This window comes from Ixodes scapularis, unplaced genomic scaffold (genome assembly GCF_016920785.2).
Source record: "Ixodes scapularis isolate PalLabHiFi unplaced genomic scaffold, ASM1692078v2 PGA_scaffold9__187_contigs__length_104089568, whole genome shotgun sequence".
Taxonomy (NCBI): domain Eukaryota; kingdom Metazoa; phylum Arthropoda; class Arachnida; order Ixodida; family Ixodidae; genus Ixodes; species Ixodes scapularis.
Genome location: NW_024609884.1, coordinates 80,593,692 through 80,598,088, shown reverse-complemented (window position 1 = coordinate 80,598,088; position 4,397 = coordinate 80,593,692). Strand labels below are relative to the sequence as shown.

Here is a 4,397-nt window from a genome sequence, read left to right as displayed (position 1 = left end):
ACCAGAAAACGCAGTCTGAGTTGTGACATTAAGCAATGCAAGCGTGACGTTTTGCATTGCTTAATGTCACAACTCGCGAGGATCGCGAAAGGAAGCGGACCTCAAGGAACCTCAAAGCACTCAAGAGTTATACCTTCGCTGTCCATAAAACCGTGGCTTCGACGAACGTCATAGTTGCACAAATGTCGTTTTGGGCAGTTTGTTGCCTCGGTGAAGATAGCATCGACAAAGCGTACGTAAGTAGACAGTACGTATGTATAGATAACGTCAATTGGTCAGACATAATGAGGGGGGGACTGGGGGCAAAGGGTGAGGGAAAGCGTAGCTTCCGCTGCGTTAACGAGGATAGCGCCTTTCCTGTATACTTCTTGTCCTTGTCTTTTTTGTGCTATTTTATGTTTAACTAAGAAAAAACAACTAGCTCAACAACGTACCCTACTTAACGAGGCGCTTCTGCCCACCGTAAAGAGTGGCGCCGACTCACGTCACGTGCCAGCCAGACCATTCCACTAGGAAGAGTGGAGAGAAAAAAAATGCCCTCCGCCGCTCACCCTGCGCGTCGTCTGCTCTGCTGAGTGGGCTGTACCTAACACCCAGCTGGCGTTCAAATTCGGTTTAAAATCGCGTCATTTTGGAAATTTCAAGCGAAGATGCGCGGATTTTGATATGCAAGTTATCGAGTAATGCTATGCTCGATAAGAAAGACTAACCGGGTTCAATCGCGCTGTTACCTGCGTGCAAATAAAAAAAAAAAAAAGAAAAAAACAGAACATTTTGTTAGAGTGGCCGGTCTCTCCAGCGAAAAGTGAATCCGGTTGCTGTAGCCTTTTTACTATTCAAGGTTTGTACTGGTGTAGGCCTTTAGTGACAGCGAGTGGAAGTCTGGAATAATAAATAAAAACGTGCTCTCCTGACGCAATAGACGCAATGGTTGAGAGTAGTACTGCCGGCTGACTCCACTGCTATTGAAGTAACGGAACCAAGATTCACTAGTTGATCATTTACCGAAATAAAACAACAGAGCGCTATCGGCTGATTTTGGAATAGCCATAAATATTCTAAGAACGCGAACCACTTCACAACTGCAGCCACGAGCCAGAGTTCGGTGTTCGGTACAACCCGCCGGTACAGCCCAAAGACGGAGGGAGGACGGCAACCTCCCGGTTTGTCGTCTGCTGGCGGAATCGAGCGCGTGCCCTCCCTCTCGTTTCACTAACCTGCTGAATTTCCCGGATGTGTGGTGAGGGTGTTGCGGTTGAACAAAACGGCGCCGCCCTGAGAGTGCTAAATGGAATGGTCTATACATGCCGAGACACGGGCAGGGGACAGGACGCAAGCGAAGAAAGGGCGATGGGAACACTTTAGGCATATACTGCGGAATAAAAATAACGAAGCAAATACACTGTGAAGTGCGGAAGTAGAAAAGTGACTTGCAGAATTGTAACCCAGGAAGGTGCTATGAATAACTAAGCAGATTGTTACATTGTCTATTCGTACAATCTTTATTTTCTATAGGTGTCGCTGGTGCCATGCACGTTGGTCGAGGACAATTTCCCTTCCAAAGAAGAGTATAAGATCCTCTTCATTATAATCAGGATAGTTATATTTTATGCATGCGTTGCTGTCACCAATGCTCAAGAAGGCAATTACTTATGGTAATCGTAATTCTCGTTTGGTCCAGTAGAAAACTAAGCCTCGCGGAAAGGTAGCGGCCCGCAACATCTGGTGTAATGATGGGGAAGACCCGAAACGACAGGTGCGCGTCGGAACGGTGTGGAGCACTATATGCCTCCCGCTTGCATGACAGAGACAAAAGACTTGATTTCCGATGGTCGAACGCCGTTGGTAGTTGATGCAGGAGCGGTTGCTTTAATAATGATCGACCGTGAAAAGAGGAAATGTCTCTGCGTAAATATTCTCTCATAAGGCGGGAAAGACTCGAACGGGAAAGAGAGAGTGCAATGAAAAACGTTGGAGGGCAGTTTGAAGGTTTTTGATCATGTCGGGCAAATAGAGGACATTCAAATATTAGTAGTTACGGGGGCTTTGTGGGAGGGCGTGTCGCCTAAAAGCATACTGAGCCAAGGAGAGCTCAGTACGTGCAGAGTGCGTCAAAATACGCACGCACACAAAATAAAAAATAAAAAATGTTTTGAGACACTAAGGATTACAACGGCCAGCTCAAGGGCCGAATGAGTTTCATCCGCGTTGTGAATTCCCAAACTCAACTCCACAGAGTACTGCTGATGCTTACACATGACTGTTTGATATCCCTGTTATATCCCTGCCAGAGAAGCAGGTTAAAGGGATTAAGTATGAGCTCCTTTAAAGGCGATAATATTCCCCGGAGAAGGGGAACATGAGGAGAAAGGACAAACACAAATCTCCAAACACAGCTAAGGAACTGGTGCGCGACCGAAAAAATACGCCTGGTCCTGGTATCGAACCAGAGACATCTCCATTCCCAGTGGAGCGCTCTACCAACTGAGCTAACCAGGAGTTAAACGTCAGTAAAGCAAACGGGTTTTATCAGCTGCCACCAGCCTAACACCAACAAAAGTGAACGGCCTGATAATGCAAGTAATGCAAAGGGGCCAGCGAGCTAGACAAGAATGGCGATAATATTCCCTGGAGAAGGAAAACAAGGGGACAAGGGACAAACACAAATCTCCAAACACAACTAAGTGACTGGTGCGCGACCGAAAAAATCCGCCTGGTCATGGTAAAGAACCAGGGACCTCTCCATTTCCAGTGGATCTTTGTGTATGGATCTTTGTGTTTGTCCTTTGTCCCCTTGTTCCCTTTCTCCAGGGAATATTATCGTCATTCTTGTCCAGCTGGCTTGTACCTTAGCATTAATTGCATTATCATCATATCCTTTAAAGGGTCGGAAAACCAGCGCACGCCGATTCTTTAAAGGAGTTCGTTCTGAAAACCTTTGACGTGCCCGTCAGACAGGGTATGACTCAAACGTCAAACTGGAGTTGTTGTGAAGGACAACGGCATCGCAGCCGACTTGTTACTCGTGGAGCCTGTTTCCCGAAGGAACTGCACAAGAGCGCAAGGTGAGTACAGTGAGGCATTCGACACCATCGAGGACGTCACTAGGGGCACACATGTGATCACCAATCTTGCATGATTGCATCTCGTTGACAGTAGCCGCTGACAGCTCAAGAAAGGTGATCCCACTTCTTGCTTTGTGATTCGCCCTTTGGTATTGTTATCGGTCACAGTCTTATTGGCAGTTGACCGATGATCAGATGCTTGGGACTGCGTTTCTTAAACTGTCACCGAGGAGAGATAAACGTTGCACTTCGTGCTCCTTGCAAGCATTCTTCGCATAACACTACAGGTCTCAGGTACCAAATGGCGGAGCATGACGGCAGAATGAACATGAAGTCGCCATGTTCTTCCCGCAAAATATGCCTCGCCATATATGTTGGTTGTCGTTGCACGTAGAGGGCGCTGCGCAGTATATATATATATATATATATATATATATATATATATATATATATATATATCGAGGCATTTTAGTATCGAAGTGTGTCGTATTGCACCAATCGTGGTCCGACGTGTCGATAACGAGGTTCACGCGTCCATCATTTTTCGCAGAGCTTGGTCTGCTTGGCAAGTTGGTAATTGACATTCATATTAAAATAGAGCCAAAAAGACGGGACAAAAAGACGAAGAAACACACAGGACAAGCGCACCCGGAGGTCCAACCATGGAGTCTGTATACCAAGTGGCGAAGCTGCGCGTTTGAAAGCTACGATCCGCGCTGTATTTCCACGTGAAACGTCAGAGTCAGTGTCGCTCATTATATTCGCGAAAACCTTTTCTCTACGTCGTCATCTGCGAGTCTTTTTGGTTAGCTCTCCGGGCAAGACAGTAGACGCGCCAGGAGTGTACTGCATACGGGTGAAATATCCGTGGACATCGGCAAAAATACCGGAGGACGATGATATATACATTTCATTCAGTCTTTGCGGCTAGTGCATCGGAGGCGGACACAGTTTGCTGTGAACGGAAGTTGGATACGCTATTCAAAGCACGCACATTAGATGGAGATTGCGAAACGATGATATACACGAGTCTGCAGTTTCTCACGCCAAAACTACACTAAAAAAAAAAAAAAAAAGTCTGCGTGTTTACTTTGCTGCAGAACACGGATGCATTCAATCACGGCGAACAATAGCGAATCCCAGCGAATCACGAAACATAAAAAAACAATTAAATTTAAAAAAAGAGAAGAAAAAAAAAGATCTGATGCGCGCAGGGACAGTGAGCAAGTCAAACGTCGTGCGCAACGTCCCAGCTCACATCAAAAACGTTTTTGGCTAATCACTTTTTTTTAATTCGCTGCATGATTGCATGACGCAATGCAAGCATGACGC

General features: G+C 46.2%; 1 non-coding gene across 1 annotated transcript; it reads right to left on the bottom strand.

Moving 5' to 3' along the window:
- Positions 1 to 2,426: 2,426 nt before the first annotated feature.
- Trnap-ggg lies at positions 2,427 to 2,499 on the bottom strand. Its single transcript has one exon. It is a non-coding gene; the product is annotated as a tRNA-Pro (tRNA).
- Positions 2,500 to 4,397: the final 1,898 nt, after the last annotated feature.